Source organism: Corythoichthys intestinalis, chromosome 22 (genome assembly GCF_030265065.1).
Source record: "Corythoichthys intestinalis isolate RoL2023-P3 chromosome 22, ASM3026506v1, whole genome shotgun sequence".
Taxonomy (NCBI): domain Eukaryota; kingdom Metazoa; phylum Chordata; class Actinopteri; order Syngnathiformes; family Syngnathidae; genus Corythoichthys; species Corythoichthys intestinalis.
This window is the reverse complement of record NC_080416.1, coordinates 1,036,733-1,061,570: the sequence shown is the minus strand read 5'-3', so window position 1 is coordinate 1,061,570 and position 24,838 is coordinate 1,036,733. Positions and strand designations below refer to the sequence as shown.

The following is a 24,838-nucleotide window of genomic DNA, read 5'->3' as shown; positions in this document are numbered from 1 at the left end:
TGCTTAAAGGCAAAAAAATGTGCATTTACCATTTATTTTACGTAAATATGTAGAAGTACAATGCTAGTGGGTTAGTCAATGTAGCTGGCGGCCGCCTGATGTAAACAGAGCTCTTCCGGTGAAAATTCTTGTGAATTAATGCTTAAATCCCTGAATTCTTTATAGATATGGACGTAAAACAGTCTGGAGTTTTGGTTAAAAGCAAAAACACCGTGTAGTTTGCATTTATTTTACGTAAATATGTCGAAGTACAATGCTAGTCTGTTCGTGAATGCAGCTAGCGGCCACCTGATGTAAATAGAGCTTTTCCGGTGAAAATTTTAGTGAATAAATGCTTAAATCCCTGAATTCTTTATAGATGTGGAAATAAAGCCGTCTCAATTCTAGGTTAAAAGCAAAAAAAAACAAAAAAACAAAACAAAACAAAAACGTGCAGTTACCATTTATTTTATGTAAATATGTAGAAGTACAATGCTAGTGGGTTAGTCAATGTAGCTAGCGGCCGCCTGATGTAAACAGAGCTTTACCGGTGAAAATTATTGTGAATAAATGCTTAAATCCCCGAAATTTTTATAGATATGGACATAAAACAGTCTCGATTTTTGGTTTAAAGAAAGAAAAACTGTGCAGTTAGCATTTATTTTGTGTAAACAAAAAAACAAACAAACGTGCAGTTAGCATTTATTTTACCTAAATATGAATGAATGTCAAAGTACATTGCTAGTCTGTTAGTAAATGCAGCTAGCGGCCACCTGATGTAAACAGAGCTTTTCCGGTGAAAATTCTAGTGAATAAATGCGTAAATGCCCGAAGTCTTAATAGATATCGTTGTGAAACAGTCTCGATTCTTTGTTAAAAGGGGGCAGTTAGCATTTAGTTTTACATAAATATTGCAAACCATGATGCCATTGCTGTAGCGCAGGGGTCATGAATTAAAAATCCTCTGGGTCCGCAATTTAAAAAATACAACAATCTCTGGTCCGGAAATATTTTTAATGCTTCCTTTTTTTCCAAAAAATACAAACGTATCTTTACGTGGCCATGCTGATAATTACAACATTCAAAAATGTAAATATAAAAAATAAATGTATAGTAAGTCATAAATAATATTTAATAATAATGAATTAATTATTAATAATGATGAAGCGATCACATTGAGCCCTTAATTCCGCTATTTTTTGAGAAAGGATGGCAGAGTTCATAGGGAAACTTTGCGAAAAAGCTGCGTGCTTCGTCTCATAGTGCCTTTTCAAATTGCTGCTTTTTACAAGCGCTAGCGTTGTTCGGCCATTCCTTACTACGCGGCGAAACGTCTACACAACGCTCAGCGCGCTCGGTCAGAAGTGGCGAGTACTCACTATTTTTGTTTTTATATAGTTTTTTAGAACCTTTTCATTGCCTCAAAAATACTTTTTGCGTGTATTACCCTCTCATACTTTTAACCATTGTGGTTTTTTTGTGTTAGCTTTGAAGCAGTTGACCACATTAGTCACGTAGCGTATTTAAACCATCCTTATTTGGTATAACTGCATTTAAGTATTTTCTTAAGGCATTTTTAGTACGTTCTGCCTGCATGCATCCAAACAAAACAAGTTTAGCGCGCACGGTAGTACTTTGGGTGTCAAATTCGACTAATGTAGCACGTTTCGCCGATGTAGCAGATTTTGACAGAACACCGTCTCTGAACAGATGAGGCATAGCGGTCTTGTGCTGCCGCCAGGTAAAATGAACAAAAATGTGTTGGTCTACTCCTCCTTAAACACTGTTTTCTGCATCAATCTTGCGTTGTTTTGAGCACGCCATTTGCAGTACCTTTTCGCCTCTTCCTCCAACTTCATTCGGCTCAGTTTTTGGCTGTCACTCCGCGGAGTCTGGAAAGCGAGTGTACTGTGAGACATGCTGTTCTAAAAATAACTTTCAAATGCTTCACTCCCATTGGCTGACTCACACGCGTCACTGCTAAGGTTTTTGTTTGTTGCCCACCTCCGCTCTGCAAACCCGCAGAAAAAAAAAAGTTTTTGTTGTTGCAACGTGTATTAGTCCGGACAGCTTGAGATCCGGTCCAAACGGCTTGGGAGTCCGGGGACCGAGGTCCGTGGTTCCGTGACCTCTGCCGTAGCGGCTAGTTTTTCCCATTGATTTTTTTCACAAAGTTTCAAAATGCATGGATGGTACGAAAAATAAGAACTAATTACTCCTGAGACAATCCTTCCTGTTTGTTTGCGGTTTGTTTTATCCTAAATCTGGCGTTGAATCGCTGCGACCGACTGCAAATAACTGACGCGGATTGTGAGATGCCTGGCCCCCTGCTTGAAGGCCCGTCAATACAATTATGAAGTCTATGTATTGGGGAAACAAAATATGACCACGTCTATATTTGCAAATATGAGGTCTCTGCCAGATTGTGATATTATAATTAATGCAATCAGGAAATAAGAACTTTTATTTATCCTCACGATGTGATTCAGAGGCTTGTGTTTGTCGCTCAAATTGGATTGCGTATTTTTAAACCCCAACAAAAGCGCCGGGATGCGATTTGTGCGGAGCTTTAACTATTTTTTTGTCTCCTAAATTCCGCATAAGCTTTTTTTCCGCCGACGCCGTCGAAACCCCGACCGTCATGTAACGTCTTGTCTTGTATTTTCTCGCGTTTTCCTTCAAGGCCGCCGTTATACTTCCCGAGATAATCGTCTTTTGTGTGTACTGTACCGTGAGTGCGTGAGTCGGGGTTTGTGTCTTTGTGTCTGCGCGCTTTGGAATGCGCGCTTGTTTGCTTTGGGTCAACAGAAACTGAAGGGATCCGCGGTGTGGGCGTGCAGGCGCTGTGTTAAACAGAATCGTCAACCGCTAAGTCTGGATGACTCATCGATTTTATCAATTAACTGGTGTTTATTTGTCTGTACATTTTTTTCTAGCTGCTGTTGGTGTTCCTAGCGTGCACCGCTTCAGTCACGTGGCAGCTATCGATTCATTAGTATGAGTAATTGGATAACAAATATTTAATGTGTTGCAGAATCATTTTAGGTGATGTAAATCAAACAAGTGTTTGTACAAACAATGCAGCATGTCAAAAGTAAGCACATTAACTCGTCGCACATTTAGCATTCACAATATACCTGTAGACTGTAAGTACAGTGGTACCTCTACATACGAAGTTAATCCGTTCCAGGACCTTGTTTGTAAGTCGAAATGGTCGTATGTCGAGCAGGATTTTCCCATAGGAATACATTATAATTCCATTAATTCGTTCCACAGCCCAAAAACCTTCACTAAATCCTTAAAAAATACTGCTGGTACTATTACAAATGGCAATTACACATAGCAAAACAAATAAATTATAAATCAAAATCGGAATAATAATAATAATAATAATAATTCCTGTATTAATGTAACGAATCGGGTTCTAATGTGGCGGACGTTTTTTGCTGACCCTGAACGCACCGCGGTGCTGACGTGCCAGAGGCAGACCGGTGAGCTTGAGTTTCACTTTCACTTTGAATGTTTTCTTAACACTGTCAATTGCGGCAGACAGAAGGTGTTTTTGTTTTGAATAAGTTGTGAAATAAATGATAAAAACGTGGCGAAGTTGGCGATTTCTCTGGAGATGTTACCACAATAAGAATTGTCAGCTTAACTTATAAAGACTGGCGAACGATGGTCGGAGGAGGACCGTGGAGATGTATTGTTGAGCCATTTCACCCCACGCTCATATTTTTCTGTCATTTGCATCTTCATTTAGAAGGTAAGCGTCAACTTTTTCCTTGTTTCACCACCTGTACCAACCTTTTCTGAAACCAGTGTTGATTTGTCACACAAGAAAATCCGCCGTGCGTTCATCTGCGGTGCTGCCATTGTCGTCGTATTTCGAGCATGTCGTCGGATGTAGAAACAAATGGCGAGTCAAATTTTACGTCGGATGTCGAAAAATTCGTGTGTCGAAGCGATCGTATGTAGAGGTACCACTGTAGTACATGAACTGTATGTACTAGCATAGCGATTAGCCACTCACGAGTAGTGCGAGCCTCATGCTAATTGTTAATTTGCATGATATTTATACAAGAACAATAGTAAAACTTTCTATAAATTATATAATATATATATATAAATACATATACACAGTGGGGAGAACAAATATTTGATACACTGCCAATGGGAAAACCCATAGGCAGTGTATCAAATACTTGTTCTCCCCACTGTATATATTAACTTACGTTTGCCATGTTAGCTGCACACAACAACTGCACGCAGCTCTCTCACTTAACGCCATGTCGTTAAGCATTAATTTATGCCATATTCGTGCTGCGCATGTATGTTTATGATGTAAATAATTTTTTTGTACCGTTGGATAACATTGAGCGTCCAGCTGAATATAAAAGAGGGCTTTTTTCACCGCCACAAAAGCATTGGGAGCAAAATTTTATAAGGGTGCAAAATTTGACAGAACCGGTCCGTGGTGCAAAAAAAGTTGGGGACCCCTCAATTAGTTAATCGTTATTTTATATCATTTTTGCATTATAATTTGTGCCGGAAGCTTGCTATGCTCATTGACGGTGCTAACAGGACAAGTCTCAATGTAGCCAAGTTAGACGATGTTCTTATGTTATATTCACTGTTGCCACCAGAGGGCAGTGTATTCTCCTAAATCCATAAAACTTTCAAAACAAATCGGTACAACGCTACTCTAAACGAATCATCGAAGCAGCATAGCTTTTTTAAAATCGAATTACTAGATTTAATCGATCGACCTTTGCAGCGCAAATGGCAACGGATGTAAAGTGAATAATATTTGGTTACTTCCAACTGATTGGGTTTTTAGTTGTTGATGTAAGTGGCATGCTATTACCAGGCAGGTGATCTTTCCCCATTGGTGCTAGCAACTCATTGAATGGATCAGTGCTGGTAAACAGCTCTGTTATCCCATCCAGGAGAGTGAAGCACGCACGCACTGTCCACGCCACTACCATCCCGGGAGTCGCCATTGATTCTTTTCGCCCTCGTTAAGTGCTGATAAAAGGCTCCATCGACTCTTCCGCTAACACACTTCCGTGTGAAAAGTGTGTTTTTCTAACGCGCCGCCGAATAAGATCGAACGACGGGTTATTGCCTTATCTAGACTGTTGCCAAGGCGCATCTTTGTCTTGTCCACTTGCCAAGCCCACAATTTAAAGGCAATTAATATCGTTTCGCGACACGGTTAAATAAAACTAATTGCTCACTGAGGAGGTCACCGTTCGCCGACCTTGTTTAAATTCTCCACGTGTGAAAAGAGCCTAAAAGCAATGGAGCCAGAAAGAAGTTAAAGAGTGGTGTCAGGTATTGAGTGGCCGCTTTGAGGGAACAAAAAGATCCGTTGTACCTTATAAAGAAGAGTGAAAAGATTTTTTTTCTTTGACCTACTTAAAAAAGTGAATTGTCTTTTATCTGCTTCCTGGCTGGCAGATGAGCGCCTAATGCAACATCATTATGTACGTGCAGAAAATTGAAATGTTATTGAAATGATGAAAGCATATATCATCAAGCCGCGGTCTTTGTGGAGTGCAGTTACAGCCGAGAAATTAATTTTACATTTATTTGCAACTAAGGCTGTCAAAATTATCGCGTTAATGGGCGGTAATTAATTTTTTAAACTATTCACGTTAAAATATTTGACGCAATTAACGCACATTCCTCGCTCAGACTAAAATCACAGTACAGTGTAATGTCCGCTTGTTACTTGTTTTTTGGTGTTTGGCTCCCTCTGCTGGCGCTAGGGTCCAACTGATTTTATGGGTTAGTACCATGAGTGAGCATGGTGTAATTATTGACATCAACAATGGCGAGCTACTAGTTTATTTTTTGATTGAAAATTTTACAAATTTTAATAAAACGAAAACATTAAGAGGGGTTTTAATATATAATTTCTATAACTTGTACTAACATTTATCTTTTAATAACTACAAGTCATTCTATCTATGGATCCCTTCAAGAGAATGTTAATAATGATAATGCCATCTTGTTGATTTATTGTTATAATAAACAAATACAATACTTATGTACCATATGTTGAATGTATATTGTGTCTTATCTTTCCATTCCAACAATAATTTACAGAAAAATATGGCATATTGTACACATGGTTTGAGTTGCGATTAATTAATTTTTGAGCTGTAATTAACTCGATTAAAAATTTCAATCGTTTGACAGCCCTATTTGCAACAGATTATTGTACTATATCATAAAATTAAAATGTTATAATAATAATAATATTGATATTCTTCGTTAGCTTTTATATTGAAGTTTTTCTTTAATTTTGTTCATTTATATGAATCAAAACTCATTCCTTCCATCGACGTTTTTATCTATTTGAAGTTGAATGTAGGTATTTTGGATTTACAGATAGTCCTCGGTTTACGCAGGACTTGACCTGTGCGATTTTGACTTTACGAGTCTTGTCCGCCATTTTGTGTCCAGTCACTTTTTTTTAGTTAGATCAACACTACCTTATTGTACCTCACAGTATCTTATTTTTTTCTCGACTTTATTAATATGACTTGTTCTGTCCTTACGAAACGTGAAGTTGTTCAGCTTTACAGACAGCAAACAAGGCAATTTTGCTTTAACGCTTCAAAATGACACACATTTTAATAATAAATACTTGACACAAAACAATTGGTGTTCAAACAACCATCTCGTCTGATCAATATGTAAATTTAGTAGATTTAATTAGCCTAATTTGCTTAACAAAAGTCCGCTAGCTTAAATGCTGCAAATGCTAACGTATCTACAATTCTCATAGCAAATCGCACACATGGAACTCCACAAACTGTAGCATTAAATTTAATTACAAATGCAAACACAAACATATATTAGCTGAAACAACTTACAGCCTTATGTGGGCGTAGCTATCGTTTTATCCATGTCAGACGTCTGAACTGGCTTCTGTCATACTGGGCGACAGTCCAGCCAGACCCAACGCTGCCACCAGAGACCAGTGTATCCTCCATCATGAAGGAATCTGACCTTCTAGCCAGAATGCTGGAATCGGGCCAGCCGACGCGCCGGACCTGCGCCGGCGAGACCCCGACATCCCGGCCAAAAGCTCAAACTCCGCGCTAGGAGTGGGAACCTCTTGGTTCCTCACGATACGATACGATTTACGATACAAAGCTCACGATAACGATGATCTGACGATATGGCGATACAACGATTATCAATACATTGGGCAGGAAATCATTCTAGGATATTCTACAAACAACTAATAAACAGAAAAACAAGCTTCTGCTGTGAATTGGAATGAGTTTATCACTAGTAGACCTTCAATCCTGGTGTTGCGAGCTGCCACCCTCCCACATCAAATGGGTTGGACGTCTATGGCTGTCATTAGCAGTCAATGCCAGGCAATGAGGTAATTTTGGGCCATTTAAGGTCATTTACCTGTTGATTTTCAGTTACTTCCTGTTGATTTGGGGTTATTTTATGGGTCACTTCCTGTTTATTTTGAGTTACAGAACAGGAAATGACCTGGGAATCACCAAAATGAATAGGCATTGACTCAAACTCAACAGGAAATGACCTGTAAATGAATAGCAAGTGACCTGTAAATGCCCCGAAAATCGGACAGAATGACTGCGAACGCTCTGGTTTCGAATGAACGAACGTTCCCAGTCCAAATGGATTGGGCGTCTAGCACCGTCAGTGGCAGCCTTAGAGTTAACTGAGACACTATTATGGTAGAAGAATTTGGTAGAAACTTGTTGGTTCCTTTTTAAAAAAAAAACAACAAAGAAATAAACTGACACCTGTTTAAAACGATATCTCGATTCTTGACAGGAGCATATCGATAACCTTTTGGGATACAAAGTATCACGATATTACACCATTTCGATATTTTGTCACACCCCTAACCCCTACTCCGTGCGTTCACCTTGGTCTTAACCCCTTGTAATGACTCCATTTTGAAAGCTGGAAAAAGGCTTCGAAACACAAGTTGACGATTTATTCTGAGTCGACAGCCATTATACAGCACAGAGGGACCCAGGCGAGGAGCCAAGGTCACCATATCACAAGTCAACAAAAGGTTCCGGAGGAAAAAAATGACAATGCTTAGTTAAACATTCAGTCTTTTGAAGGCTCTCGCGGGGCGGGCCGTAGGCAGGAGGAAGGGTGTGCTTGGGCGTTGTTTCGGATTATTGTCTGTTTGTGGATTGGACAGGAGGAATCGCGAGTTACTGTGGTCGGGGCAATAAGGGTTGTGGATTTTGCCACCTCAGCGTCAAAGGGAGTCTTTGGAGTCTTGTCAGTCATGTTATCAGTTGGATATTGGGCGTTCTCTGGTGTTCCTTCTGTTGGGACAGGACGTCCCACCATTTGTTCTGGACTGTCCGGAAGAACTGGTAGCGAGATTTGGTAGTGCAGACGTGGGCTTGTCAGCGTCAATCTTGCTCAGTCAGTTGCATGACGCATACGTTGGGCTTCTGTGATAAGAAGGCGTCATGTATCTCCTATGCACTATTTCAAATATATTATGGTTGTTTTCCTTAAACTATATTATAAGTGCTATTTATTTTATATTGGGTGTGTTAGAGTAATATAAACAGTCAAACAGTAAATATGAGGAAGGATACTATTCCCTGATTGATTATTTTCAGTGTGTTAGAATAATGCAAACAATTAGACGGTGCCTACAAGAAAAGGTACTATGTCCTTCAACACATATGTTCAAAATGGCATGCATTTTAACAATAAAACACTTGACACTAAACAATTGGTGTTCAAAAATCCATCTATTCTGATCAATATGTAAATTTAGTGATAAAATTAGTCTAATTTGCCTCACAAAAGTCCGCTAGCTTAAATGCTACGAAATCTAACGTGTTTACAATTCTCATAGCAAATTGCTCTCAAGTAACTCCAAAAACTGTAGCTGTAAACTTCATTACAAATTCATACACAAACATATATTTGCTGAAACAACTTACAACTTATGTTGGCCAAACCAGAATGCAGCTATCCTTTATCAGTTCAGTCAGACCCAACGTTGCCACCAGAGACCAGTGTATCCTCCATCATTAAACAAAATACAATACTTTTGGACTTTTTGGAGTTATTTTGGGGTACGTATAGGGTTAATTCTGATTTACGCGGAAATTTGGGTTATGTCGCCAGCGTAGGAACGGAACCTTAAAAATTTTTTGGGAAAAAAAGCAATTGATATTTTTTGATGTTATTGAATTGGTAAATTTGTATTTTGAAGTGCAAATTCCAAATGTTTTTGTTATTCAATCTAATTTCTGTTTGAAATTCAAATTTTAAATGCGCTCTATATTCATTCATTTTTATATAATTGTTAAATCTACATTTGAAGTAGAGATTTATATAGCATTCATTGCATTTTTTTTTTTTAGTACGCTTAATCATGTTCATAATATTGCTCCATTACTCTACTGAATATGTATGAATAACCTCGGGCGGCTGCCTCACCAAGACAAAGACAAACTTATCTGATTCTGATATCGAGATGGCGTGGCGTCACGGCGGACTGCCAGCAGACCAAACACTGCTGTGACGAGTCCATTTTCTACTCCCACCAATCAAATGGACAGGAAGAGATCCTTATCAGCGGGGATGTGCTGCCAAATGTAGCGTGGTGCCCCTTTTGGCCCCCCGCCGAGGCCTCGTATGCACTTCTGAACCGTCAGTCTCTGGCGGCTGTTTGCAAGCGGAACAAGGCGGTGTCAATGTACGAAAGAAACTTGACTGTCAGGGCATGACGGCATATCAGACAGCCGTCTTATCATTTCTTGATAGCTACGCTAGCATTAGCGCTCTTTGATGGCTTAGTTTACCCTCCAGAAAAGCATTGATCTCATTTTTACAGGCTGAAGTTGCCGCTCATGTTGCTGTTTTTAATGTAATCCTCCGGACGGATCACCGTGGAATTTGTTAGATATATTTTAGGGATGTACAGTGCTTGCCAAAAGTATTGGCACCCCTGCAATTGTGTTGGATAATGCTCAATTTCTCCCAGAAAATGATTGCAATTTCAAATGCTTTGGTAGTAATATTTTCATTTATTTTGCTTGAAATGCAAAAAACACTAAAGAGAATGAAAAAAAAAAAATTAAATCATTATCATTTTACATAAATGTCCAAAAATGGGTCGGACAAAAGTATTGGCACCCTCAGCCCAATACTTGATAGCACAACCTTTAGACAAAATAACTGAACAACTTCTTCTGGTATCCATCAATGAGTTTCTTACAATGATCTGCTGGAATTTTAGACCATCCTTCTTTGCCAACTTCTTTAGAGATTTGAAGGGTGCCATTTTCAGCTCTCTCCACAGGTGTTCTATGGGACTCATTGCTGGCCACTTTAGAAGTCTCCAGTGCTTTCTCTCAAACCATTTTTTAGTGCTTTTTGAAGTGTGTTTTGGGTCGTTGTCCTGCTGGAGGACTCATGACCTCTGAGGGAGACCCAGCTTTCTCACACTGGGCCCTACATTATGCTGCAAAATTTGTTGGTAGTCTTCAGACTTCATCATGTCATGCACACTGACAAGCAGTCCAGTGCCACAGGTAGCAAAGCAACCCCAGAACATCAGGGAACCTCCACCATGTTTGACTGTGGGGACAGTGTTTTTTTTCTTTGAAGGCCTCGTTTTTTCCCCCTGTAAACTCTATGTCAGGGTCATGAATTAAAATTCCTCTGGGTCCGAATTGAAAGAATTACAACAATCTCGGGGCCGGAATTTTTTTTTTTTTTCTTCAAAGATACAAACGTATCTTTGCGTGGCCATGCTGATAATTACAACATTCAAAATACGATATAAAAATTGCTTTAATTGAATCATTAAATAGCAACATAAGAGCATGTTCAAGACTTTTTTTTTTTTTAATTGTGGATGCTGACAGGGGGATTTGCTTTATTTTTTTGACAGACCTCTTCTTTTTGCTTTCCATCAAGCAAAGTTTCATCAACTGCACTCATACAATCTTTGACAATCGGTGCGTCACTGAAAGACTTTTTGTTTTGACCCAATATCCACGCTATTCTGAGGGAGCATTCATTTGCGCGTTGCTGTGCAGTGAATAAATGAACCATGAGCCTTGAGGTGCGATCATATTGAGCCCTTAATTCCGCTATTTTTTTTTTTAGAACGGATGGCAGAGTTCATAGGGCAACTTTGCGAAAAATCTGCGTGCTTCGTCTCATTGTGCCTTTTCAAATTGCTGCTTTTTACAAGCGCTACAGTCTCTGAACAGATGAGGCATCGCGGTCTTGTGCTGCCGCCAGGTAAAATGAACAAAAATGTGTTGGTCCACTCCTCCTTAAACACTCAGTTTTCTGCATCAATCTTGCGTAGTTTTGAGCACGCCATTTGCCGTACCTTTTCGCCTCTTCCTCCAACTTCATTTGGCTCAGTTTTTGGCTGTCACTCCACGGAGTCTGGAAAGCGAGTGTGAGACATGCTGTTCTAAAAATAACTTTCAAATGCTTCACTCCCATTGGCTGTCTCACCTGCGTAACCGCTAAGGTTTTTGTTTGTTGCCCACCTCCGCTCTGCAAACCCGCAGAAAAAAAAGGATTTTTGTTGTTGCAACGTGTATTAGTCCGGACAGCTTGAGATCCGGTCCAGATGGCTTGGGGGTCCGGAACCGGACCGAGGTCGGCGGTTCCGTGACCTCTGCTCTATGTTGATGCCGTTTCCCAAAAAGCTCTACTTTTGTCTCATCTAACCAGAGAACATTCCTCCAAAACGTTTTTGGCTTTCTCAGGTAAGTTTAGGCAACCTCCAGCCTGGCTTTTTTACGTTTCTGGGTCAAAAGTGGGGTCTTTCTGGGTATCCTACCATAGAGTCCCTTTGCATTCAGATGCCGACGGATAGTACGGGTTGACACTGTTGTACCCTCGGACTGCAGGACAGCTTGAACTTGTTCGGATGTTCGTCGAGGTTCTTTATCCACCATCCGCACAGTCTTTCGTTGAAATCCCTCGTCAATTTTTTTTGCCGTCCATATCTAGGGAGGTTAGCCACAGTGCCATGGGCTTTGCACTTATTGATGACACTGCGCACGGTAGACACAGGAACATTCAGGTCTTTGGAGATGGACTTGTCGCCTTGAGTTTGCCCATGCTTTCTCACAGTTTTGCTTTTCAAGTCATCAAACAGTTCTTTGGTCTTGCTTTTTCTCCATGCTCAATGTTGTACATACAAGGACACAGGACAGAGGTTGAGTCAACTCCAATCCATTTTAACTGGCTGCAAGTGTGATTCAGCTATTGCTACCACCTGAGAAGCATCACATGATTGTTCAAAGGGTGCCAATACTTTTGTTAGATGATAAAATTATAATGATTGATTTTTTTTCCATTCTCTATTGTTTTTTCATTGCAAGCAATATAAATGAAAATATTACTATCAAAGCATTTGTAATTGCAATCATTTTGTGGGAGAAATTGAGCATTATCTGACATAATTTAAGGGGTGCCAATACTTTTGGCCAGCAGTGTAGGATGGGCGTTTGAAAGCCTTTGTTTTACATCTCCTAAAATCTATCCTGCAACGCATTAAAGGCTCTTCATCCGATGACTCAATTATTAGAGCTAACACATTGATAGATTAATTGACTACTAAAATAATCGATAGCTGCAGCCCAACTGTGGAGCTCATCTATTCGGTTGTTCATTTATTGGAGATTGCTAAAACCTCATTACATGTTTTGCTCTGTACATAACCGTGTAATGTTTGGCATTTTCTAACATTTACCGTCCCTAATGCAAGATGAATCGTGATCTTAAAAAGGGATTTCTGGTCAGTAGGTTGCGCTTTAACAAAAAAAGAAAAAAGCTGGTCTTGACGCTAATGCTTCAGGAGTCACATGAGAGCCGTTTTGGTGGTCACGCGGTTCGTCTCAATCTGCCTTTGTTGGCATTTTCTACCCGGCTCCCTGGTAACTAGGTTAAAGGCCTTTGGTTCAGGACATCTCGTTCACATCATTGGGAAATGAAGAGGAAAAAGTGCGGTAAACGAAGCGACTCGGCATCCCGAACGTTTGTTATCATTCCACTCTCGACCGTGCCGCAACGGAGGAGGCCTTCAGTCTGTCTCGCAAGCGTTAATTGCTTTCCTGGAGCGATTGTGAGCGTCTTACTCCCCCTGCTAGATAATGGCTTCTTTTGAAAGAGATGAGCTTTAACGTGACACAACAAAGCGAGCATGAAGGACATGGAAAAGGAACGCCCAATGACAAACATTTTATCTTTTTCACTGCTGAAAGAGAGGCAAAGATTCCCCACGTTCCAAGCTTACCTCGAATCATTTTCGTCTTATTGAGAGGGGAAACTTAGAATTTGTTTGCTAAGTCGAAAGCATAAGAAGCACTAGCTTTGCTGGGTTTTACCACAGACTTCATAATGTAATGACGGGACACTGGGCCAATAAATAGGGGGCCTGCATTGTGGGCGAGGCCGTCAAACCTGATGGAGTGAAATCACAGACAGAGCGTTTCTCGTTGAAAATTCTTGTGAATAAATGCTTAAATCCCCGAATTCTTTATACATATGGACATAAAACAGTCTCGATTCTTGGTTAAAACGGAAAAAAATGTGCAGTTAGCATTTATTTTACGTAAATATGTCGAAGTACAATGCTAGTCTGTTAGTGAATGTAGCTAGTGGCCGCCTGATGTAAAGGGCTTTTCCGGTGAAAATTCTTGTGAAAAAATGCTTCAATCCCCGAATTCCTTATAGATACGGACGTAAAACGGTCTCGATTCTTGATTAAAAGCAACAACAACAACAACAAAAAAAACGTGCAGTTAGCATTTATTTTACCTAAATATGTCAAAGTACAATGCTAGTCTGTTAGTGAATGTAGCTAGCGGCCGCTTTATGTAAACAGAGAGCTTTGCCGGTGAAAACTCTTGTGAATAAATGCTTAAATCCCTGAATTCTTTACAGATATGGACGTAAAACTGTCTTGATTCTTGGTTAAAAACAAACAAAAAAAAAAAGACGTGCAGTTAGCATTTATATTACGTAAATATTGCGAACTATGATGTCAATGCAGTAGTGGCTAATTTCGCCCATTGATTTTTTTCACAAAAACCGTGCAGTTAGCAATTGTTATACGTAAATATGTCGAAGTACAATGCTAGTCTTTTAGTAAATGTAGCTACTGGCTGCTTTATGTAAACAGAGAGCTTTTCTGGTGAAAATTCTTGTGAATAAATGCATAAATCCCTGAATTCTTGATAGATACGCACATAAAACAGTCTCGATTCTTGGTTAAAAGCAAAAAAAAAAAAGTGCAGGTAGCATTTATTTTACGTAAATATTATGAACTTTGAGGCCAGTCTGTAAGGAAATAAGCAGCCGCTATATGTTAACAAAGAGCTTTTTCCGTTGAAAATTCTTGTGAATAAATGCTTAAATCCCTGAGTTCTTTATAGATATGGACGTAAAACAGTCTCGATTCTTGGTTAAAAGCAAAAAAAAAAAACTGCAGTTAGCATTTATTTTACGTAAATATGTCAAAGTACAATGCTAGTCTGTTAGTGAATGTAGCTAGCGGTCACCTTATGTAAACAGACAGCTTTTCCCGTGAAAATTCTTTTGAATAAATGCTTGAATCCCCAAATTCTTTATAGATATGGGCGTAAAACAGTCTCCATTCATGGTTAAAAGCAACAACAACAAAAAAAGGTGCAGTTAGCATTTATTTGACCTAAATATGTCAAAGTACAATGCTAGTCTGTTAAAAAAAAAAAACCAAAAAAAACGTGCAGTTAGCAGTTATTTTACGTAAATATTGCGAAGTATAATGCCAATGTGGTAGCAGCTAATTTTTCCCATTGATTTTTTTCACAACGTTTCAAAATGTATGCATGATACGAAAAATATAATATTTACCTTGAATCCTCGAACAAATCACTACCTACAGCTTTTGTACTTTTTCATCAGAAATCCGGCGTTAGATCGCTTACTTGAATGTGAGGCGCAGGGCATGACCGATCTGACCCGTCAATACCATTATAAAATCTATGGTTTTACATTAAAAACAGTTGTTGCTGACAATATCTGAAATTGCGAAGATCAAACCCAAACCTTGTCTTGAAACCTTCAACTTAGTTTGAACCTCACACTGAGGCTTTTAAACCTTAAAATTCAATCACTCATTCCATCCCTTTGTGTCCTTTTCTATCATTTCCCCTCTCTGCTATCATCTTTCCCCGTCTGCCCGAAGCCAATTTGCAAGCGCGCGTCTGCCGCAAAATTTTTCATCCCTCTCATTTTTGTCTTTCGTCTCCCGGCCGCTGTCATCACCGCGTTCGTAACGACCGCGCTCGGCAAACTTCCTCGGCATTAACGAGGACAAACTTTTGCTGTTTGGCTCGTCGTCCAATTATTTCACAGGAGCCGCGTTAAGACTCAATCGATGGAGAAGCTAAGCTGTCGTGCATCACGCTCTTCAGCTTTTTCATTGGCCTCCCGTACAATGAGTAAGTTCAGATTGAGCACCCTAACTCTTGCTCTTATTTTGAAACCCTAGTTTTCAACCCCAGGCCTGCTTTTAAATCTGGATAATTAGCAAAACATACCAGACGTTTTCCTTTGTCAGAGTACTCGGGGAGACGTATTTTCTCTCTTAAAAGAAAAATGAAACAAATCAAGGACTACAAACTATATCCATGAGGATGATAGAAAGTCCGGGAAGCGGAACCGGTTGCAGCTGATAAAGAACAAGCGATAAAGCAGCTGTGGTACGGAACGGCAGATGGATGCCCGCGATGGGACCGATAGCAGCGACAACGGCGAAAGAGCAAAAGTACAAGGCACGGGATAACGTTCTGTGTCTGCCTGAACAAACACTGAGAAGTTTTCTTTTTTTTTAGCCGCATCAGCTACAATCTTATGTGAAACTGAGTCGGCGAAGGCGAGGTGGGGAATCGATATTCTGAGGAAACGCGAACCGGGACGTAACACTTTAAGCCTCATGTTTGTAGCGTAGCAGTAGCTGGTTGGTTAGCAACGATATGCCAGTGTTTGAGCCCTAAGACAAATACTTCTTTGATTTAGGCTACGTTCATACTACAGGTCTTAACGCACGAATCCGATTTTTTCGTGTTTTTCCGACTCGAGTGAGGCATTAACTTGACGGTCTGAACGTGACAAGTCGTATAGAACTGGACCATTTCAAATCCGATCTGGGTCACTTTGGCTACGTTCATACTACAGGTCTTAATGCACGAATCAGATTTTTTGTCATATCTGGTTTTTTGGCGTGCCCGTTCAGACTGCCTTTGTCCATTGAGACCATTCAAGTATTACGCATGCGCACCAATTCGCAGTCTGACGAGCGCTGAGCAAGACGACCCGCATGCGCAGAAGCATCAAAACAAATGACCACACATGCTGGCTGGCTGTCATCCATCATTCAAGGGATATCATATTTCGCTTTTTAAAAAGAGGACACAACAGACACAAATAGTCCCAGTTTAGGCTTATATTCAAAGTATATGGATCGATAGCATGCACGCCCTGTCAGTGCATGTCACACACACATACGGGCAGTTTGCCCCGACTCTCGGCCGTGTGAGTAATGTTGAAATATTGCTTATATGGAGCAGACAGAAAACCGATCATTCTCAGGTTTATCCTCAACCCATTTATATATTTTTTATGACTGTTGTCAAGTCCGACTCTTCCTAAAAAGCCGTGTTCAAGGCAAGCTAGGCGCTAATAACGCACAGCTGCACCGCTATCGTGGCGTCTCTCTCGCTTTTTGATGACGTAATTGCTGCATGAATTCCGATTTGAGAGACTGGACAGTACAGACCGACGCGAGTCTGGAAAAATGTGGCCCAGATAGGATTTGAACCACATACGAAAGTGACCCAGATCGGATTTGAAATGGTCCAGTTCTATGCGACTTGTCATGTTCAGACCTTCAAGTTAATGCCTCACTCGAGTCGGAAAAACACGAAAAAATCGGATTCGTGCATTAAGACCTGTAGTATGAACGTAGCCTAACTGTAACTGTAGTCTTGAAACAAATCTGAATAAGGAAAAACATTGCAATAAAATAATGCAAACTGATTAAACTAGTAGCTGAGATCTGTCATGACAGAACATCGCTTTATAGACCCTACCCACGTGATGTCACAACTCCGCCCTCCTGACTGGTGCAGCCCAATTGTCCGTCAACACATCGTGTTTACCTGTTACGGCTACGTACATTCCTCCTATTTACGGCGTGTTTTTCTGCTCGTTAACATTAATCATCAAAATGGTGAAGGGGTGTGTGGCGGTCAGTTGCAATAACAGAGAAGATAGACAGAGAGACTTGAAGTTCTACCGGATTCCGAGAGACCCGGAGAGGAGAGAGCGAGATGGGCTGCTGCAATTCGACGAGAAAACTGGGCTCCAAACGATTACCACAGATTATGTAGTAGTCATTTTATATCTGGTAAGATGCATTTAATATATATTTAGAGGGTTTTGGGCTGACAAGCACAATTAAGATCATTGCTAGGCTAATCGCCGACAACATACACGTATGTATGTAGTGAGAGTGCTATCGCTAAACCATATAAACATTAAAAGCCCTAGCTCCATTGACAAATGACATGAAATACATTAGACTTGACAGTGGATGTTAGCAAGAACAAAAGATTTTGAATTGAAAATTTCGTAACTCACCTTTCCAAGCACAAGATAGATTCCTGTTTCACCCAACCAGCAACGAAGTATTTATAAGCCTCCAAGCTCTTAAAGTTTTTCAAACTTTCATGAGAATAGGCTGATTTTGTGTGGACAAGATAGTTGTAAATATCAGGGTAGCTAGCAGATGTCAGGCGAAGACAGCGGGTCGAAAAACATCGATTTAGGCATCAAATATGGATCTGGCGACTGGATAAACTGAAGCTTTTCCACATAACGCCTTTTATACAACGCATCCAGTGAGTTTACGGCATGCGAAAGCACCGGGTCTTCCATGAAATGCATTATGAATTGCTCGATCAATTGAGACCATTGATAATACAGACACAAAATGACGGACAAGGGGGTGGAACAATACAGCGATCACGTGATTTTGTGACGTCGGTGGGTAGGGTCTATTGATATCTGGCGCCATCTAGCATCATGAATGGGGAGAGTAGCTGAGATCTGTCATAACAGAACATTGCTTGAATGATATCTGGCGTCATCTAGCGTCGTGAATGGGTATAATGTCTAGACCGCGAATATAAGACGACCTCCTCTTTTTCAATCTTATTTCAATGCAAAAAACACAGTCTTACATTCGGGCCAATACGGTATTTCCCAAGATATCTGGAACAAATCACTCCTGAGACAATCCTTCCTGTTTGTATGCTGTACAGCTTTCGTAGTTCTTCAAAAATCCAAGCTTGAATCCAGCTTAGACATGAGCGTGTGCCGTCTTCGGCTATGACTAAATGAAGCTCGGCCCCCTATGATAAGGCATGATGCAAAGAATGACGAAGTGTCACGTCAATAGGTAATGAAGTCTGTGACTGTCCCTATTAAATATATAAATAAGTAAATAGTAACTGAATTCTAATATATTGATGAAAAAAATAGAAAAACTCCAAATAAACAACATTTTCTGGTTTAAAAAAAAATGCTAATCAGGAAAAAATAATTAATTGTATCACATTATTTAACTGGTACCTTAATGAAGTCTGAAAATATTTGATGACAGACTTGACATGCCCGTCAATGTTTCAGGAGTTTACCGTGTTTAGTTTTCAGGCCTCACCCTGTTAGCATATAGTAAGCATTTTAAGCTAACCAAAATAATAGGGCTGTCAAAGTTATCGCGTTAACGGCCGGTAATTAATTTTTAAAATTAATCATGTTAAAATATTTGACACAATTAACGCACATGCTCCGCTCAAACCCATTAAAATGTAAATCTCCACTTGTTACTTTTGTTTTTCGGAGTTTTGTCACCCTCTGCTGGCGCTTGGGTGCAACTGATTTTTTGGGTTCAAGCACCCATGAGCATTGTGTAATTATTGACATCAACAATGGTGGGCTACTAGTTTATTTTTTGATTGAAAATTTTACAAATTTTATTAAAACGAAAACATTAAGAGGGGTTTTAATATAAAATTTCTATAACTTGTACTAACATTATCTTTTAAGAACGACAAGTCTTTCTATCCATGGATCGCTTTAACAGAATGTTAATAATGTTCATGCCATCTTTTTGATTTATTGTTATAATAAACAAATACAGCACTTATGTACCGTATGTTGAATGTATATATCCGTCTTGTCTTATCTTTCCCTTCCAACAATAATTTACAGAAAAAATATGGCATATTTTATAGATGGTTTGAATTGCGATTAATTCATTTTTAAGCTGTGATTAACTCGATTCAAAATTTTAATCGTTTGACAGCCCTACAAAATAAATAAATAAATAAATTAAAAAACACTTTTACAGATAATGCCTTGCAAAGCTTAGAACAGGCAACAGTGGTCGTGTTATTGTTTACAAATAACTGCAGACAGTTGAATAACTTTATCCAAAGCCCGGAATGATTCCGATTAAAACCGATGTGGTTTCTTGGAATTTCAACTGAACATCTGATCAAAACACAAAAACAAGGGACGCACCATGCCGGAGTTTGTACAAACAAGCCAGTCACAAGTCTCCTCTTGTGTCGTCTTTCTACCGAGCGGAGTTTAATGACCGGGTAATTAAATAAAGTCCTCGGCGGGATCGGCCCGACTGCTTGCCAACTCGGCCTCGGAGAACATTCCATCAGTCATCGGGATGGGTAATTACACATAATGGGCAAATAATAGCGTGCGGCGTACAGCTTCCCACCGCTATAGAATGATCGGCTAAAGAAAAAGTATCGGCGAGAGAGAACGTCCTGACCTAAACTCAAAAAGCCGATGAGCCTGCCTCTCTAAAAGCATGGCTTATTTTTGCGGGAGAAAGAGTTCGCCTCCAGGAAACATTCCCGCCGCTTTTGCTTTTCGGAAAGGGAAGATGGGAAGATAAGATGGCAGGTGTGTGGGGAAAAAACAGACAAAAGTGAATGACTTCATCAATTCATCAAGATAGCATCAAAAGCAGCCATAGAACCTTGAAGGGTGAAGATGACTCAAGGCCTTCGGGTCTATATAGCATTCAAGAGACTTTCGACCCTTGACAGAATGCACCGGCTGGAAACATGAGAGCTGAGGAGGAATGCCGCCCCCACGCCTCCCCTACATCTTTCAACTATTCAGTGACATAATGGCGCGTGTTGTGACACCCACTCGTTTAAGTCGGGACTCGCCATTAAACATTCACCGAGTGGGTTTCGTCGGACACATAATCACTGTGGTTTTATGGACACACAAAGTTTAGCGCCGCGTTTTGTGGCGCGACCGACATAGCGTCACTTACCCTACGCTTGTCCTCAAATGCTTTTTTTTGTGTTCACACCGGCCTTTACGCAGCTAAAAGTCCATGTACCCTGAAAAACTGCCGATTCACGTAATATAACGACTTTAATGTCATAATTTGACGACGTTTTTTTATCCTAATATTACTTCAATCTCTGGCTGCAAGTGTGATTTAGTTATTGCCACCACCTGTTATGTGCCACAGGTAAGTAACAGGTGCTGTTAATTACACAAATTAGAAAAACATCATTTTTCAAATGGTGCCAAGACTTTTGTCCGGCCCATTTTTGGAGTTTTGTGTAAAATGATCATGAAAATGATGTGATCTGTGCCACCCGTCGCACTTCGACGTGTGATTACGTAGACTTTGTATGGGAAGCCAACGCGCGAAGAGGAAAAATCGCGTTTGGTCTGAACACAACTTTAGTCATGGAGTAGCACAGGTACCATTGAACAGCCAACCGATCTTTTTCATGTCCAACGCTTGAAAATGAAAATAAAGATTTAGCTCCGACTGGGAAACTGGTGAAAAGTTCCCTCCTTGACCTGAACTGAGCCGTTATTTATAGGAAGTGGGTGACTTGTAGAGGTGTGCAAAATTTCCGATTCTTAGATTATTCGCGATTCGGCCGTGGAAGATTCGAGAACGATTCAGAAACATCCAAATTCCGATTATTGAAATATGCCAAGTAAAGCAGAAGTACGACACACTCAGCGCGCCGCGCGGTCTTCGGTACGCAATTAGGGACGGAGCGAGAGTAGCTAAACATCATGCTTCTCATTACCCGGCCCCTCGGGTAACGCCAAAGCTCAACTCATGCCACGAGATTAAAAAAAAAAACAACAACAACAATTTACCTGACTGCTGCCGAAAAGCTGCTACAAGCCACATTATGTTACGGTAGATATCATTTATATAGGACTAGATGCATTATAGCTTCGGTATCGTTGCCAGCACATCTACAAAAAACTAGATGCGGGCGTTAGTAACGGCCGCCATCTTAAAGCAGTACACTTCCCTACAAGGCTGCTGTTGCGAACCTTCCAAGCGAACCTAATTAACTTTTTATCTAAAATACTCCTAAATCGGTAAAATATTGACTTGAATCTATCTTTAAAATAGTTTTAAAACTTTCACATGTTGAAAGTAGACAAAAGAGAAATTATGGAATAACAGGAGCAATTTTAACAACTTTAACGGTTAATTCACAACATTAAATTAATTGAAAGTAGTTTAAAGCTGCTGATATAGAATGGGGACTGGAGTTTTTTATTTACTGTTATTTTTGTATATTTGTTTACTGCTATATGTTAACTTGATACTGATACTGGTTTGGTTTAGCCTGAGAGGATTTTTGAACAATTTTGGAACTAATATAAAAAACAAATAAATAAATAAATTAATTAATAAATAAAGGAGTGGGGTGCATCAATAATCGTTTTATAATCGAATCGGAGCCTCTGAATCGTAATCGTAATCGAATCGTTAGGTGCCCAAAGATTCCCAGCTCTAGTGACTTGTTTATTGCTAGCTTGTCCGAGTGTTTCCCGGCCGAACCCTCCCAACTTCGCACCCTTCTCATCTCAGCCAGAAATAGCGACCCTGCCGTGATAAGACAGGCCAAGTTTGGATGATGTCCACTAAGAAAACGTACTATCACCAAGGGGATGAACCACTATCGTTCTAAAGCAGGTTGGAGACTGGAAACGTGAGCGGATCGTAGCAAAAGACTGCAGCACTGCCATTACTGAATACTCCCAACATGGAGATATTCGTCTCAAGTCTTTCTGGCTTTGTACGCTTTACCTGTAGCCTTTGGCTCGGGTTTCACGTGACCGCATAGCTAATAAGTTGATCCGGGGACAGCGGACTCTCTGGAGAGATTTGAGATTAAAAAGTGAGAGGCCTGCGAGGCGAGGGATTGTGTGATAGGAAACAAAATGAGGAAACCGGGCAGCGCAGAAGAGGGAGTGTGGAAAGCATACAAAAATGAGGTGTCGTACAATGTAAAGCTCCCTAGATAAGAAGCCGGTGAACGTAAGCATACAGTAGAGAGGACAGATAGGAAATGGACCCACGAATAGTGCGGCTTCCGAGGTCGTATCAGAGGCGGCCCAACGCTGCGTGAAAGGGGATAGTCGGGAGCCGTGAATAGGGTGTGATGTGAAACACCGGATACTGGTTTTGAAACAAATCTTCAATGTCTGACTTACCGGTCGTTGCTATGGACACATCCAATTATCTGATTGCAGGAAGCGGAGTCGGTTGCATGAAATGTACTTCAGTGAGTTGTGTCTGAAAAAGCTCAAGCGAATCAATCTTTCGGGATATAATTGCGCGGATAAGCTATCCAATTTTACGCAACCTATATCTGGAATGTGTTAAGATTTCTGGAATTCATTTTACGAAGAAAAATCAAATGTCTGTTGTATGCCTTCAATTACACAAAAACACACCGATTGCCACATCTTAGGCTTGGCTGCCTCTGTTACACCCATAATGTCGGGAAAAATTCAATTCTGCCATCCCGATAATTACAGATTGAAGGAATCTGACCGTTTAGCCAGATTGCCGGAATCGCGCCAGCCGAACTGCCGGACCCATGCTGGCGCAGATCCAACGACCCGGGCCGATGAGACCCCGACAACCCGGCCAAAAGGCCAAACTCTGCGCGTTCACCTTAGTCTTAACCCCTTGTACTGACTCCATTTTGAAAGCTGGAAGAAGGCTTCGAAACACAAGTTGACAATTTCTTCTAGGGGTGCACGATATCCATTTTTTAAAAACCGATACCGATAACTTCCCTCTCCTCAAAGCCGATACCGATAACCGATAATAAATATATAATTTTTAAAATGTATAACCTGAGTTTTGAACACCTGGAGGTTTCAAAAAAAAAAAAAAAAAACGTGGTTGATTCAGCATAGATTTGCCTTTGATTTCACCAGATTTTTCATAATGACATGAACAAAACAGTGTGTTTCACTTCTGCACTGCCCAACAGCCAGCTAAAAATGAATGCACTTCCAAAACCACAAATCTTGGTCTTTTCTTGCTTTTATGGGAAGACACTCGTCTTAATATAGTGAAAATACAACAGAAAAATACACATATTCAATACTCAATATACAACAAACTGCACAATACACTTATATACACAACTATTATACGTACAGCATAGAACACTAGCTTGAGCTATTAAAGCATTGGCTGGCTTCTATAACACAACAACTTATGAAGTTCTGTACATATGACCCTTCACCACAGAAGTAAACATGTGTTGCACATCCATATGTTATAGTGAACATAAAATACTTACATATATTTCCAAGGCGGAAACGTAACAGAAAGCATTCACGATAGTCAATGCTACCGCTAGACACCGCAATGTGTAAGTGAATGAGTTGGGGTTCCAAAAAATGGATGCAGCGAATTATTCTGACCAGCAGGTGGGAGCAATGCCCCGCAAATGGTCAACTGATTTCCCATACTAGTGTGTGTGTAAACTGTAAAACCAGCACATTACATATTATCGGTCCTATTAATAATGTGAGTGATTGGATTTATCGGGATGATGTCATAATTCCTATTATCGGACCAATAATTATCGTGCACCAGTAATTTCTTCTGAGTCGACGGCAATCATACAGCGCAGAGGGATCCATGCGAGGATCCAAGGTCACCATATCACAAGTCAACAAAAGGTTCTCGTGAAAAATGACAACGATCAGTTAAACATTCAGTCCTTTGAAAGCCCTTGCAGAGCGGGCCGTGGGCAGAAGAAGGGTGTGTTTTGGCGTTGTTTAGGATTATTGTCTGTTTGTGGATTGGACAGGAGGATTCGGGAGTTACTGTTGTCAGGGCAACAAGAGTTGTGGATTTGGCCACCTCAGTGTCAAAGGGGCTCTTGGAGTCTTGTCAGTTGTGCTATCAGTTGGATATCGGGCGTTCTCCGGTTTTCCTTGTGTTGGGACAGGGCGTCCCCCCCATTTGCTCTGGACTGTCTGGGAGAACTGATTGCCTGAGTTAGTGGTGCACACGTGGGCTTGTCACCGTCAATCTTGCTCAGTCAGTTGCATGACACACACGTTGGGCTTCCGTGAAAAGAAGGCGTCCTGTATCTCTTATGCCCTATTGCAAATATATTCTGAACTATGGTGTAAATGCTATTTATTTTATATTGGGTGTGTTAGAGTACTATACACAGTCAAATAGTAAATATGAGAAGCGATACTATTCCCTGATTGATTATATTAAGTGAGTTAGAATAATGCAAGCAGTTTGACGGTGCCTACCAATCCGAGAAAAGTGACCATTGGAAAATCAAATAGAAAACTTTTTCTACTGTTTCTAATAGCAAGAAAAATATTCATATTTTATGAATATTTCATATGTCAAGTTCAAATAACAATCCTTAGGGGGACA

The 24,838-nt window shown here is 40.3% G+C and overlaps 1 protein-coding gene across 4 annotated transcripts in view; it reads left to right on the top strand.

The window, feature by feature from the left end:
- The window catches only part of ctnnal1 (catenin (cadherin-associated protein), alpha-like 1), a 70,438-nt gene that overhangs the window by 9,828 nt on the left and 35,772 nt on the right, over positions 1 to 24,838 (top strand). The window contains exon 1 of one of the 4 annotated variants that reach the window (XM_057828605.1): positions 12,488 to 13,004. The exons of the other annotated variants lie outside the window; for them this stretch is intronic. The gene's annotated coding sequence lies outside the window, so the exon portion shown is untranslated. Of the gene's footprint in view, positions 1 to 12,487; positions 13,005 to 24,838 lie in introns of those variants that run through there. 4 annotated transcript variants of the gene reach the window in all.